The following is a 17,058-nucleotide window of genomic DNA, read 5'->3' on the forward strand; positions in this document are numbered from 1 at the left end:
ACACTTTTCAAAACACGAGCAGGTCAGAACGAATGGCCCTCCAATTATTGAAAGGCAACCCTGAGATCATAATCAAACTAGCCGACAAAGGTGGGGGTACTGTCATACTCAACAAAGAGGACTATCGTCGGGAGTGTGACCGACTACTCAACGACACCAAAAATTATGAGAAACTGACATACGATCCCAGCACAGCTCTGAAAACATGCATACACACCCTCGTGGAGGATGCTGAAAACACAGGTCTGATCACCAAGAGCAAGGCGAAATTCCTGACCACCACGCCAGGCAAAATACCGTACTTTTACATCGTCCCCAAAACCCACAAGAACATAATACCACCTCCCGGACGCCCCATCGTCTCGGGCATCGGATCACTTTTAGAGCCCGTCACGCTACTGTGACCATTTCTTGCAACCCCTGGTACAATCAACCAGTACTTACCTCAAAGACACCAAAGACCTACTAGGACTAATAGCGGCCATACCTTATGACCCCAACACCTCACTTCTAGTATCTCTTGATGTGGAGAGCCGATACACAAGCCTCCCACAAGATGACACCCTCAGAGTACTAGAAAATGCCCTGAACAACACCAACTGGCAACATCACACTTCTACATCCTTTGTTCTAGAATGTGCAACACTTGCACTCAAAGAAAACTTCTTTGAATATGAGGGCAGACTCTACCTCCAGAAGTACGGCACTTCCATGGGGAGTGTCTTCGCCCCCAGCGTAGCGGGCCTGTACGTGTACGACTTCGAGACCAAACATCTTCTCGACAACAACCAACCACGCATTCCCCAAGTCAAATTTTATAAACGTTACATCGACGACATTGTATTGATTTGGGAAGGAACCAGTGAATCCCTGGCTAGATTCTGTGACTGGCTCAACACATGTGATCCTAATCTTCGCTTCACACATAGTTCCGACAGACATCAGACGACATTCTTGGATCTGGACATTGAAGCCGTAGCAGGAGGTCTCAAGAGCAAGACTCATTTCAAACCCACAGCTCGCAACTCCCTACTTCACTTCACCAGTTTCCATCCCAGATCGCTTCGCGAAAACCTCCCATATGGCCAATACCTTCGGCTCCGCAGAAACTGCAGCGAAACAAAAGATTACAAAACCCAAGCCATTGACCTGAGTCACAAATTACACCTACGTGGATACCCTGAACGCATAACGAAGAAAGCCAACAAGAGGGCCAGAAACCAGAACCGCGAAGGACTCATCGAAACCCATACGCGAGAACCGACCCCACCACTACTAACATGTGTGACAACATACAACACCGTGACCAACAAAGTCTCACAGATCATCCGGAAGCACTGGAAAATACTGAATACAGGCAACTTCAACTGGGAACCTCCCCTTCTCTCCAACAAGAGAGCAAGATCCATAAAAGACGCCTTAGTATCTACCAGACCGGTACCACCATAAAGACCTGCAAGTACGGTTCTAAATGCCTGGGGGCTCCCAAGCATTACAGGCCAGTTCCCATGCGGAAACTGCAGTGTTTGCCACATCACTGAGACCGTAAAAAACCTTAACCTGGAACCAGGAAAGATATGGGAACTGCGAAAACACACTAACTGTAACACAGAACATGTCATATACCGGATCGTCTGCCCTTTTAACCTAACATACATCGGCATGACGACTTGCAAAATCAAAACCAGGATCTGTGAACACCGCAGCACCATACGATGCAAGAAAAACACCACCAGGATGACAAACCACTTGCTTGAGACGGGTCATACAACCAACGACATGAGATGGGTGGTCATAGAAGCACTAGACCCCAACTCTCCTAACATCCAGAGCCTTGTTCTTGAAAAAGAACAAAGATGGATATATCGCCTATCAAGCCACATCACAGGCCTGAACGACAATATACCCTGGAACAGTCTCAGAAGATCATAGACTCCCACCTGAATCACGCAGTCCAGTGTACCTCCCTTCAGCGTGTCAGAGCTGAGCCCGCACCCCTCCAAACGCGCCAGTCAGCGTTTCTTTATCAAGGGACACCTATGGAATGAGGCCTCCACATACACTCTCTCTCTCTAATTGCGCCTCACCACCACTAGATCTGCGCTTTCCTTTCAGGCTGACATATCTGGCCCTACCAATCAGGCAGCGCAACATATACCTGCAGACCATTTAGGTCAAATTCAAATTCAACATTTTTATTTGATTTAGTTCTCTACTGAGAACAACAAATAAGAAATTTAAAAACAACAAAATTACATCTGTAACTAAAAGGCTTTGTAACATTCATCCTAATATAAATTTATAAAAAATGTTAAAAATGTAAACAAGTTATAACAAGTAAATTCATTAGGAGGTGATTTTAAAAGAGAAATCAAACTCTGTACATTTGCACAGTTGCACTTTGTTTGGATTGGCTTTAAGAACCTCTTTCTAGCAGCAACGACTGGGGTTAGGGCATATGAACAGTACATGTATCAAGTCTTGTACTCCTCCTCGACAGAGGTTGCATAGGCTTCTGACATTTTTATTTTGTGTCCAATTGCAAGTTAGGGATTTAAAAGGGAGGACCCCAAATCCAAGTAAGATCATGCATCTTCGGGCGCCGTGACTTAAAGTAAAAGTAAGATAGTGTTGCCTTTGCTTAAATTCCATTGAATCTGCATATGCCTTGTATAGTAACAGTTTTGAACAGTGTAAAATGTCAAGATCATAACTTATTCTTGGTGCTGAGTGTTTTAAAAAAAGTTTCAAGTGTGCCAGAGTCCAGGATTTCAGCAGATCCACTGTACATTCTGTTAACTTCTGTGCAAACGTTAGATTTTGATAAAAAACATATTTTGTAGATCCTGGATCAAAGATTTCCGATCTTAGCAGTGCTCTTAGGGTTCCTTTAGGTCTCACCCCTGAGGTTCTCTCCCTTTGTAACCGCACCACCATGGGTCTCAAGTTGTGGCCTTATTCTTTTACCTTTACTTTTACTGTGCCTTCGAGCACGATCTAATCTAGTGCTCCACTTTGCGTTATTTTAGCCCATTAGCACCTTTCCATCATTATGGGTACATGCTCGCTTTGTCTTGCGCTGCTTCTCTTTCATTGCGCATGCGCTCTCAATGTCATTTCTGACATCCCCCTCACGCATGCGTGAGCTCTAGCATTCTCTGCACCGTGCATGCGCAATAGCCATCACTGCATTGTCACGCCCACAACCCAGCCCAGCCCTCGCCCACAACCGACACATAAACCGGCACATACCCGATGGACCTGGCAGCTGCATATACCGAGTACACGCCGGCCCCCACCACCATCCGGGACAACGGGAGACCAGAACAGGTTTATGGCGGGTGACGCTCTGACACCAAGTAAGGTTGCGCGACTGACTATACATAGAGGCCTTCTGTGAGCAATCTCGACCTGACAGCTCACATGCCTCTTACTCCGATCTTTTATGTCTCCCCAGAGTCTGATAGAGGAGCGCACTCCTCCGAGCCCCGATCAGCTATTTTAGCTCGACCATAGTGTAACTATACTTCTTCATATAAGCGCTGCTTCCTGGGGCGATGCCGCTCCGCTTGTTTTTAAGAACGCATTTTGAGATAGCCACGCGCTCCGCATGACGGCACTTGCCGGCTTTCTCACGTGTGCGTTCACTCACATGACGCACAACTCCATCACTACTGTGGAAAGGTTCCACACCATTGCGTTCCCACACTGTAAATCACGGTGTATTTAAGTAACAACGTGATAACCTTCGGTTGCCACTAGATCATCATGTGTAAGACTCAAAGCATCTTTAAGACTAGATACTTTCATACTAGCTGCGGCAGCATCTTAGCATGCAGCATGCCCACCATATGTTTTTACTGCATCTATAGGCATCATCACCTGGCAGACCTAATTGGATGACCATAGCACCTAAGATTGCATTTTATGATTGCTTAATATCACTGCATTTATGTTATCTAATTGTCATGTGTATATACATGTTATGTGCTGTCTCTTTTCCGACAGGTCTTTTTTCGCGTAAGTGTTCGTGAGTACGTAGACACGCAGTCCACACACCTTAGCACGTGTGTAGGTACTAAAAATTGTTTTTCATTGTTTTCACTTTCCACGTGGCACTACTCACTTTGCCACTCACCACTTTCACTGGTCCTGAAGAAAGCCCCACCTACATTCCCCTGCAGGCTGAAACATGTAGACCCATCACATAGACAACTATAAGATAATTAATTATTTGTTTAGTTGCATCACAAATAACTTTTAATCATATCCTGAGTCGCCATTAATAAAATTAGAGAGGCAAGGATTCTCAGAGATATTTTTAATTCACATCACATCACACCTTTGCACCACACCAGCTCCACTGTGATCAGGCGTCGTAGCACAACCGGGGGGTATTCGGCCACCCGGTTGGGACCCCAATGATGAAGCATGACACCAACCAGGTTGGTGTGTGAGGGGTCTTTTAACAAACCTAGTGGGTTCCAAAACACTGCCTATCAGTGATTGTACCACACATACTTGGGTCCGTCCATCATTGTTTAACACATATTATATCTCAACCTATATTCAAATTATTAAAACTATGCGTACATATAAAAGGAACGTATCACTTTTACTATCTCCATCTCCTCTCCATGTAATCTCCAAACACTGTAGACGGCCTCACAGTACAATAACCTGCCTAGACTTATATTCAAATCTACCTCTCACTGTCAAAAATGAGACCACAACCTGTCCACATAACATTTCTGGTCTTGGTTTCATCGTTTTTAACTTAATAACACATACATCTCCTACACACCCCCCCCCCCCCCTTCCCCACTACTTCCACAAAAAGTATAATTTGCAAACGTAGGACATTTTGTTTATCTCGCCTGAATACATTAACATACCCAAATTAACGCTGTACCTCATTTTCAAAACTATACAGTCCTTTAAAGATGGCAAACTACATTTCTTCTTTGTGAAAAATTCCTAAACATATATAAAGTACTTATATAACAACGGGTCAAACTTTAGGCATATTTTATAACCAATATGAAACACCACACTTTACTAACAGGATATTATTTTGAAATAAAAAATACTTTCAAACTTAAAAATATCACCTCAAATACTTAATCACTCCCACAGAACGCATAACACACCTTGTTCATTTCTACCTCAGCTTTGTAGTGTGTATGCAGATTTCAAATGTCACACACAAATGCAATTCTTTCTTTGTCACACAGTACATGTAGTGCACCGCTTTCATCAAGAATGGAACCAGTAATGGCACAATGTCTCTGTCGCTCCACATATAAATACATGTAAAGAACAAATCAGAATACTTAATTCCTTCATCGACATTCCAAAACTTCTCTCCATTGGTTGTTTTTGAATTTTCCATCTGAAAAGCTACTTAATATTCCGCGCCACATACAGGTCAGAAGTTCAACCTATTTTATCACCACACTTTCTGGAGCATTCTACGACACCTGCAGGTTAAAAGTTCATGATTTTTTTAAACATAACAGTTTTTTTTTCAGCATATTTTTGAACATTTAACAGCACTTTGGGTTAAAAGTTCACCATTGTTTTAAGTTCCAAATGTACCTTCCAAATGCAAGTAGCACGTCTGGATGAGCTTTGCACATTTCATCCTATCGAATGTACTCCACGTTTAGACTGCTCTTTATTAACCAATGACAAACATGCTTTTTCACACAACTAATATGCACCCTAGTTTTCAGTACCCAGTGCTTCTTATCTTCCAATCAAATATCGTTTTCTGTGTAGTTTGCACTTTACAAATACCGTATTGATTTACCTTCGCACTCCCTGTATAACACCACCTAAGCACCATATACAAATTACCGTGTTCCAAACAAAACTTCCTCCTACTCCGTATAAAATATTACTGACACTACTTAGACAGGTGTGGCACAGCGGCCAGGGCACATGACTTCACCCCATAAGACACACAGTTTAGGCTCACGCTTTCATCCCCGACTCCCGCACCAGTTCACCTTAGCAGCATCAGACTCTACGCAATACCTCACTTAATTTCCGTACCCAGCACTTTCAGAGCGGTAGCTATGAGTAGTTTGCTTCGCACCCCCACTATAGCGCACCGTAAACACCCCCATAAAGGTTACAGTGCTCCTACCGTCCTCTTTCGTACTTTTTTCACCCTTTTTTCTCCTTACTCGCTTCGACGGAATCACAAAATGGCGGCCAACACTTCCTAGTTGTAACCGCTCGCAGCGCTCCCAACCAATAAGCAGCAAGCTCGTGCTCGTAATGCCTCAGCCAATCAGATGGCAGAATTCCCAAATATCGATGTCTGTAAATTTCGATATTTCTCGAAAACTACTGAGCGGATTTACACCAAATAAACAAAAGCGTGCTTTCTAGACCAAGACCCTTCTCCCTGCCAAGGTAATTCCGTTCACCCGTTCGACCTGTAGCCTTGCCTAAAGTTCCCTATGGAAATTAACATGGAGAAAACACGTTTTGGGACCCCTCCTTTTTTCTCGGCACCCCGTTGACAAATCACCCCCAAACTCCCCACATAGGAGCTGATATGAACAAAGAATCAGGTTGGAAAATTTCATGAAGATTCATCAAATGATGCCAAAGTTATAAGCAAAACAAAAAAATGTCTTCCTATGGAAACTTGGTCCTAACTATAACTAGCTACTGGCGACCGCCAGTAGGTAATATATATATATATATATATATATATATATATATATATATATATATATATATATATATATATATATATATATATATATATATATATATTATCTACTGGCGGTCGCCAGTAGATAGTTATAGTTAGGACCGTGTTTCCATAGGAAATCCGCAACATTCTATTTTGAATAACTTTGGCGCCGATTGACGAATCCTCGCGAAATTCTCAAAATAGGTGGGGCGCTCCGCTCCGCTCCTTCCCTGAAAGTCTCGGGGGGATTCGTCAAGCGGGGGCTGAGAAAAAGGGGGGGTCCCAAAACGCGTTTTCCCCATGCATTTTTCCATAGGACCTTTAGTCCGAGCTACAGCCCGAACGGCTGAACAGAATTACTTGAAATTTGGCAGAGAGGTAGCCCTCAGGTCAGGGATGTGCCTTTTGAAGGTCTCGTGTAAATCTGTTCAGTATTTCCTGAGAAAATAGCATTTAAATCAATATATATATCTATAGGCGCGCTCCGAGCGCGTACCGTAAGCTTACCGTACGCGCACGCCGCCGTGCGCGAGCGCGATTCTGATTGGTTGTTATATCTTAGTAAACATTCTAATCGGTCGAAACCAGGAAGTGTCGGCCGCCATTTTGTCTCTCGCAGTCTGAGGGGGTGAAAAACAAAGGTGGATAACGTGTAAAGGGGGCAGGCTGGACAGTTCCTGACCCCCTAGCCTTGGTCAGGCGGTCCCAGAAGGACCCCCAAGGGCAAAAATGTATTTTTTATGAAAAATCGTGGAGTGCGCGTAGCGTACGCGCACCGAGCGCCTACAGCGCGCGCACGGTGCACGCACGGTGAAAAACCTTAAAATAAATAAATAAATAACGACATAACTTAGCATTTAAAAAACCGTACAAATTCACTGAAAAAACCATAGGTTTCACACACGTTATAGTTAGGAATTAGCATTTAAAAAACCTTGCAAATTAACTTAAAAAACCATAGGTTTCATACATGTTATAGTTAGTTGGGCATTTCACTCGTGAAAAACCAATGAAATTCCCCCGTTATAGTTAGTGCAGGCAACTATAACTCACGCGACCGCAATCCTCTGCTGATGACGTCAGATATTACATCACTGATGACATATGTGTTTTTCTGAAAAAAATATATTTGTAATATATGTATAGCTAAAAATTAATGGAAGACGACATGGGTAAATAAGTGTCTAAATACAGTATTAGCATCAACAGAGGATTGCGGTCGCGTGAGTTATAGTTGCCTGCACTAACTATAACGGGGGAATTTCATTGGTTTTTCACGAGTGAAATGCCCAGCTAACTATAACGTGTGAAACCTATGGTTTTCTAAGTGAATATATATATGTATATGTATATATATATATATATATATATATATATATATATATATATATATATATATATATATATATATATATATATATATATATATATATATATATATTATCTACTGGCGGTCGCCAGTAGATAGTTATAGTTAGGACCCTGTTTCCATAGGAAATCCGCAACATTCTATTTGGAATAACTTTGGCGCCGGTCGACGAATCCTCGCGAAATTTTCAAAACTAATGGGGCGCTACGCTCCGCTCCTACCCTAAAAGTCTCGGGGGGATTCGTCAAGCGGGGGCTGAGAAAAAAGGGGGGTCCCAAAACGCGTTTTCCCCATGCATTTTTCCATAGGACCTTTAGACACAGCTACAGCCCGAACGGCTGAACAGAGTTACTTGAAATTTGGCAGAGAGGTAGTCTACAGGTCAAGGAAGTGCCTTTTGTAGGTCTTGTGTAAATCTGTTCAGTAGTTCCTGAGAAAATTGCATTTAAATCAATATATATATCTGTGGCAGCTTACCGTGCGCTTACCGTGCGCTTACGGTAAGCTTACCGTACGCGTACGGTGCCGTGCGCGATTCTGATTGGCTGTTAGATCTTAGTAAACATTCGAATCGGTCGAAACCAGGAAGTGTCGGCCGCCATTTTCTCTCTCGCACTCTGAGGGGGGAGGAAAAACAAAGTTGGATAACACGAAAAGGGGCAGGCTAGACAGCTCCTAACCACCTAGCCTTGGTTAGGGTGTCCCAAAAGGACCCCCAAAGCCAAAAATTAATTTATTTTTTTTTCGAAAAAACGCCGAATGCGCTTACCGTACGCGTACGGTCAAAAATAAATAAAAAATAAGAAACTATCCACCTTTCCCCCCCCCCGTGTGCAAAAGGTGCCCGTAGAGCACCGTTTGTGCATGGCATATAGGAAAAATAGAACATTTAATAGTTAACCTTTCACAACGAAGCGCATAATATGTCCTCCGTGTGCGGACGGTGCGCGAAGCGCATCGTGCGTACATGGCCCATCCAGCGTAACGTGGGTGCGCGTAGCGCACCGCGTGCCCACCGTGCGTGCACGGCACTAACTGCGTAAAGTGGGCGCGCGGTGCGCGAAGCGCACCGTGCGCGCACGGAACGAACTGCGTGAAGTGGGCGCGCGCGCCACGAACGGCGTAAAGTAACTTAGCATTTAAAAAACCGTACAAATTCACTGAAAAAACCATAGGTTTCACACACGTTATAGTTAGGAATTAGCATTTAAAAAACCTTGCAAATTCACTGAAAAAACCATAGGTTTCACACATGTTATAGTTAGCTGGACATTTCACTCGTAAAAAACCATTGAAATTCCCCCGTTATAGTTAGTGCAGGCAACTATAACTCACGCGACCGCAATCCTCTGCTGATGACATATGTGTCTTTATGAAAAAAAAATATTTGCAATATATGTATAGCTAAAATTTAATGGAAGAAGACATGGGCAAATAAGTGTCTAAATACAGTATTAGCATCAGCAGAGGATTGCGGTCGCGTGAGTTATAGTTGCCTGCACTAACTATAACGGGGGAATTTCAATGTTTTTTTACGAGTGAAATGTCCAGCTAACTATAACATGTGTGAAACCTATGGTTTTTTCAGTGAATATATATATATATATTCACTTAAAAAACCATAGGTTTCACACAGGTTATAGTTAGGTGGATATTTCTCTCGTAAAAAACCAATGAAATTCCCCCGTTATAGTTAGTTCAGATAACTATAACTCGCGCGCTGATGACGTCACATATTACATCACTCAAGACATGGTCAGTGGCATCATTCATGACATCACTGATGACATCATCCTTGTGATAGAGTGGCGGTCGCGCGAGTTATAGTTATCTGAACTAACTATAACGGGGGAATTTCGTTGGTTTTTTACGAGAGAAATATCCACCTAACTGTAACCTGTGTGAAACCTATGGTTTTTTAAGTGAATTTGCAAGGTTTTTTAAATGCTAATTCCTAACTATAACGTGTGTGAAACCTATGGTTTTTTAAGTGAATTTGTACGGTTTTTTAAATGCTAAGTTATGTATTTCTTAATATATTTATTTATTTATTTATTTTTTTACCGTGCGCGCACCCCGCGATTTTTTAAAAAAATTTTAAAATGGTTTTGTCCCCCTGGGGGGTCCTTCTGTGACCCCCTGACAAAGGCTAGGGGGTCAGGAACTCTCTTCCCTGCCCCCTTTTCACGTTTTCCACCTTTTTTCCCCCTTTCCTTTTCAGTGCGAGAGACAAAATGGCGGCCGACACTTCCTGATTTCGACTGATTCGAATGTTGACTGACATCTAACAACCAATCAGAATTTCGCTCGCGCACGGTGCGCGCGTATAGATATTTATATGCTTTTAAATGCTATTTTATCAGGAAATACTGAACAGATTGACACCAGACCTGCAAAAGGCACTTCTCTGACCTGAGGACTACCATTTCAAGTAATTCTGTTTAGCCGTTCGGGCTGTACCTTCGACTAAAGGTCCTATGGAAAAATGCATGGGGAAAACGCATTTTGGGACCCCCCTTTTTTCTCGGCCCCCGCTTGACGAATCACCCCGAGACTTTCAGGGTAGGAGCTGAGCGGAGCGCCCCATTAGTTTTGAAAATTTTGCGAAGATTCGTCAACCGGCGCCAAAGTTATTCAAAATAGAATTTTGAGATTTCCTATGGAAACACGGTCCTAACTATAACTATCTACTGGCGACCGCCAGTAGATAATATATATATATATTCACTGAAAAAAATCAAAGGTTACAGGTGATAGCAGAAAAAATGATAGGTAGTAGTGGTCCTTTTGAGGAAAAAATACCGCACAATCAACATGTATTATGTATTTGTACCTTACCACAATTAAGATCAAATCCAGTTACGATGTGAGGACCATAAGTGTCGTCCATTATGAGAGCAATATCATTAAAACAAATGCTTGATGAAGGAAGCACCACCCTGATAAGTTTGCGACCATTCCTAAAAGAAGTCTCCACACACAAACAAGCGTTGCTGCTACCCCGATAGTGTTTAATCACATGTGTATTTACTTTGGAGCGTGCTAGCGGACGCTGGCACTTGAAGTATCCATATCAGACTACATTTTGATACTATTCCAATATCGCCTTGAAAAAGTCTAAGAATAGACCAAAGACGTGTCGGCAAAATCGTGTGCTGGGAATTTTTGAAAAAATAATAAAGAGCAAATGGAACCCAACAGATGACGCTTTTGGACTGCTTGCATGTTCTGTACACCTGTTATCTCATTAGATTGTTCTTAGTTAAAGCTCTCTGACCCTTTATTCATTTAGTCAAATATCAATCAGGTTACAGAATTGAAAATAGGAAAAATAGAATTAATACAATCATATTATAGGTTGCATACAAGAGGGAAAATACCCTAATTCTATGTCAGTCAGAACTCTTTAAAGAGTTTCAGGAAGAAATATAATTCATGAGGGAATTTGCAAGGCTAATCAAAAATTAATAATTGGCAAAAATCTCCCATAAAGAGAAATAAATGCATAAGACAAATAAATCTTTCAAAACTAGTTAATTAGACAAAGCATGAACTTAAAGTTTTAGCATTTAAATCTAACCTTTTCTATCAGCTGCATACTGTGCCCTGGTCTTGTTTATCTGCGTCTCTGTGCTTCACAGAGAGAGGCTGCTCCTGAAAAGGCCCCTCCTTCACAGACCACAGAGGAATGTGATCTGACTTGCCAAAAAGATTACGTGCAAGGACTCTCTGAAAAATATGAGCAAAGGCCCCCCCACCGTCCTCTGTCTCTCCTCGGACGCAATCTCCTCCCAGGCTGCACCCGCTACGTTCACGTACCTAACCCATATGATGTCTGGCTTCATCTGCATCCTCTCCTCTCCTCCTAAAGGAAGCACACGCCTCCAAAGAGGTCATTATGTATACTCTAATTCTTGGCTGACTACACAAATAATGTTGCAGTTTTCAGTAAAGCTTGCACCGATTGGTTAGCATAGATGACATGAGGGTCTCACCATCCTGTTCTCATTGTAAATCCGGTTTTAACAAAAGAAGCGTCAATGATTTATACAATCATATATTTCAGTAACATTTAATAGGATACAAAGTATCAGTCCAGTTTCCTGCTTCCTGTCACATCGCATGCAGGATAAACACATTCCACATTCCACAAACACTGGTTCATTGGTAGGACTACAAGAATGTACAGTTCACGGTGTCCTTGAACCAGGTCTTCACTCAAGGCACTTGGCAGTATGTAGCTGATTCTGCGCATGCTCTCATTCAATACAATTCACAGCCTTGCTGGATTCACAGGCAGGCATTTTATCTTAGGCCCAAAAACAAAACAAACACAAAAAAGAGTATTAATTTACGAAATAAAAACCATTATGTTTACCTTCCCCATACTAATACCTTGTATTATTTATTACCTAGCAAAAGCTATTAGTTTAAAGCAGCTTTTCTATTATTTGTGCACAGCATGCAAAAATGTGCAATGTACAACATAGCATAAAACATGCACCAGTGCAAATTTTCAAAGCGCAAGTAGTTAATACATATTCAAAGCAACATGCTCTTCATGCAAAATGCTTTAGCCCCGCGTGTAGTGTTGGTGCATGGTTAATTAATACACATTATAAAAAGATGTGTTATGAACTGAATATGTATTGTCTAAATATGCAACAAAGCCAAAGGGCCCGATTCACAGAATTAACTTAAGACAAAATCCTAAACTTACCACTTTTGGTATTCACAGAATGCACTTACTACTTTTGGTATTCACAGAATGGATTTACGAATACTAACTTTACGTCCGCACTCGGGCCGGAAATTCCGGCCCGGAGGCGGGGCTTCCGGGTTGGAGGCGGAGTTTCCAGCCCGGAGGTGGGGATTCCGGCTATGGATTGGTCTTGTGTCACATGTCCATTGTGAGAGTGTGTAAATCCGTTGCCTGCCCCGGGGGTGTGTGCTTGTGTAAGGGGGGTGTGTGTGACCAGGACTGCTGTTGGGTGTAGTGTGAGTTGGCATTGGGTCTCCCAGGTGATGTGTCTGTCCCCTCATGGTGAATGCTGGCATGACAGTGAGTGTGAGTTCCTGTGCTAGTTACCTGTGCTTGTGGAGTTGGTGTTTGAGTGTACAGTGGTCCCAGGAAGGCCTTGTGCTGCATACAGCAGGGCCAAGTGTCAGCGACCATGTCAGTACTTTGCCAGTCCCTGTGCATTGTGCATGGGTATGTACCTATGCCATATGGGCTGAGGGCATTGGTGTCTGCTTCTCATTTTCACAATGTGTTGTGTGAGGCCCAGCCTCCCGGACATCTAGGGCCCGAGTCACAGAACAAACTTAAGACAAAATCCTAAACTTAGTACTATTTTGGCATTCACAGAATGCACTTACTACTTCTGGTATTCACAGAATGAACTTACTACTTTTGCGATTCACAGAATAAACTTACTACTTTTGCTATTCACAGAATGGATTTACGACTACTAACTTTACGTCCGCACTCGGGCCGGAAATTCCGGCCCGGAGGCAGAGCTTCCGGCCCAGAGGCGGAGCTTCCGGCCCGGAGGTGGGGATTCCGGCCAGTGGCGGAAATTTAGCCATGGCCAAAATCTCCACTTCTGGGCCGGAAGCTCCGCCTCCGGCCCGGAAGCCCTGCCTCCGGGCCAGAATTTCCGGCCCGAGTCCGTACGTAAAGTTAGTAGTCGTACATCCATTCTGTGAATACCAAAAGTTGTAAGTGCATTCTGTGAATACCAAAATGAGTAAGTGCATTCTGTGAATACCAAAATGGTATTAAGTTTAGGATTTTGTCTTAAGTTAGTTCTGTGAATCGGGCCCAAAGTCTGTTGAGACAGGAACAGGGAGTGTAATTTACAAGGGAAAAGAAGCTGGGAAGAGAGAACACATTCCATGATTATTTTCAAAGCTAAAGAGTTTTCTCTACACTGCAAAAACACGTTAATTCAGCACAAGCATTTCAGACTGAAAGCATTGTGACCAGGCCTCATTTTATGTCTTTCACTTTGCTTTGCACCAAAAGTGCCACTTTTAATAAGCATTTGATTTGACTAGGCCTCATTTCATGTTTAATGTGCCATGTGTTTTCCACTTGCACCAAAATCTGTGTCATTTTAAATGCAGTCTGTCTGAAGCACAAATATAAAGCAATGCCTGACTCCAGATGAAATCTGAGCTACATCAGGTGTGTGAGTGGTGCTATGGACTTTCACCATTTGCACTTAGGGTATTTAAAAGGGAGAACCATGGACTCTGCTCTCACCAGGAGACGACAAGAAAGAAACCACTCACAGTCACTACACATCAGATTGTACTCCAGTAGATCAACAATTAATTCACCTTCATTTAGGATTTCATATAGGTTTTCAACGTGGAATACAAGAGAAAACACACTTGCTTTTCCCTCACCAAGCCCAAGGAGTTAGGATCGTTTGCGCTTTACTGAAGTGGTGCTTGAACTACACCTGCTATGTTTATATTTGTAAGTGCTTCCCGTTGAGGTTTAATTTCTGTGAAATCAGAACCAGGGCTAGAATCGAACGTCCTTTTTTCCAAGCAGAGTCACCAGTTTTGCCAAAAATGTCTACCCAACTGGAGTACTTTCATTTGATTAATTAGTAAGTGCTACCTCGTTTTGTAAATGTCATTCATATTCTACACTACAGCAGCTTAAGGACAAGGTGTGCGTGTAAATTCAACAGTGTAATTGTTCCTCAAGCGTCTTCATCCACAAATCTGTGATAATGTAAATCCTCGCCAAGAGAAGACAATGTGTCACAGAGAGGTGAATCTCCACCAAATGGGTATTTCCACTTAACTAAATGAAGCAAGTGCTTCTTTGTTTGGGGGAGATGAACTTGTACTCTTCTGCATAGATCATGCGCAACAAAATTTTCTTGAATCATGCTCTAGGCCTTTTTTTTAGCTGTCCATCAACGTGGGAAAAGGCAGGAAGACCTGAACATACAGCTAAGAAAAATGAGGCTTGGCCAAACGGGCATAGCTTGCTGATGGTGTTGGGCATTTGCATACTCAGGGTAATTAAAAGGGAGAATCATAGACTTTTGTCCCACCAGGAGATGAGAAAGAAATCACTTGTCACAGTCACCCCAGATCAGATTGTGCTCCAATAGATCAACAATGCAGTCACCTCCATTAAGGATTTAAGATTGTTTTTTAATGTGCGACACAAGAGGAAACACATTTACTTTGCCTATCCCAAGCCCAAGAAGTTAGGATCCTTCCCCAGGCTGATTTTGGTCCCGGGGACCCCAACCCCTGGGGCCCAGCCACATATACCTGGGTACCCTGGCCCCGACCCTGGGCACCCAGTGTGTATGGTTGGGGAACGCGGCAGGAGTGAAGGACAGGGCCCCTTAGGACCACGTGGGTACTTATGACCACCTGCTATGCCTTCTCAAAATTAAGAATCGGTCAGACAGTAAAGAATGAAAACTTACATGTATTACAGGTATATTCTCTGCAGAGGAGCCCAGTCAGACCTTCACCAAAAGATGTCTGTCGAGGGGACTAACTCTCCCGGGTTTGGTAATACTAGATAAACCTTTCAGAGAGACTTCGGCCACGCCTCTAGAGGAAAATTACCGGCCTGGGCCGGACATGAACAGAGGAGGCACAGAGAGATGAGCTAACTCCTGCCAGATGGGTGCACTATCAGCAGCCCCACGCCACTGTGCCGAGTCTCAGCATCTCCTAACGTGGGAGCAGAGTTACACATTGAGATTGGAATGCAGAGGCAGAACATCAGCTCATTAGGAAGTTGGGTTACAGCCTTGAACAGGAAAAGAAATAATAACGAAGTACAGTGTTCTGCTGAGGCGAGCAGATTTAAAGAATGAGTCCTAGTACGAGCACAGCCCAAGCAATCTAATAACGATTGCGAAATACAAAATGGAGTCACAGAGGCTAACTAAGCTTACATATGGCAAGGAAAACTCTGTGGGTTACATAACGTGAGTACAAATGCGTGTATTTTAGCCACACATTGCTAACCTAATATAGCATAACAAAGGCACTATGGGAAGGGGGATTTTAAATCTAACAGACCCTCCTTTTAGCATCAGTGGCTAAAAGAGCTTTATTGCTATCCGGCTGGGTATTTACAGTTCTAAGTGGGAAGAAAGAAAATGCATGGTCACTCAAATCGCAAAGGGAAACAAGACAGCACAGACATATCAACATGCATATAATCTTTTGGATGTAAGGCACCCTCCTTTTCAGCTGAACTAGGTGTATACCTTTGGTTTACTACTATGTTCTTCAACACTGTGTCATAGTCAGGCTGTATCAAACTATTCAAATGTTCATTATTATGAAGCAGGGAAACTATAACAGACATATTGACCTAAGATAGATCTAGGTCAACGCTCAACAACCCTTCTATCTCCTTCTGAAGCATGATCTCAACACTGTATTGATGTCCTTTACCTAGCAGTTAATGTACTTACACAGTAAATGCAACAAACTGGGAGACAGTATATACAAGGGTCTATTTGTCATGTCACATATTTATATTATAACTGCGGATGGGCACAATTCGTAGATGAGGCAGCAAATGCAGTGGGGATACAAAGACGAACTGTCATATTAACTATCATCGAAGGTCTCTGCCTAATATAGTTTGTAGGGCAAGAGTCACTAAATGCATTATTAAGAACTTGAGAACTGAATCGTAGGTACACCAATCTAGACACTTATACAATCATTTTATGTCCTCCTGTGCTCCCCTGTGCGAGGAGCTAAAGTAACAAACATGTTCACAAGCGAAGCAGGTGCTGCATGAACTTGGGAATGAACAGGATAATTCTCATTCTGGGAGTAGCATGTTTCTACAACTATTATTAGCACAATAACAACTATGAATGCAACTTGTTCTTTCTGTATACTGACCCTGTTCTGAACAGGGAGGGGCAAAATAACTGTTTTCCTTGTCAATTGTGGAACCAAACGG

The sequence above is a fragment of the Triturus cristatus genome, chromosome 8 (assembly GCF_964204655.1).
Source record: "Triturus cristatus chromosome 8, aTriCri1.1, whole genome shotgun sequence".
In the NCBI taxonomy this organism is placed as follows: Eukaryota; Metazoa; Chordata; class Amphibia; order Caudata; family Salamandridae; genus Triturus; species Triturus cristatus.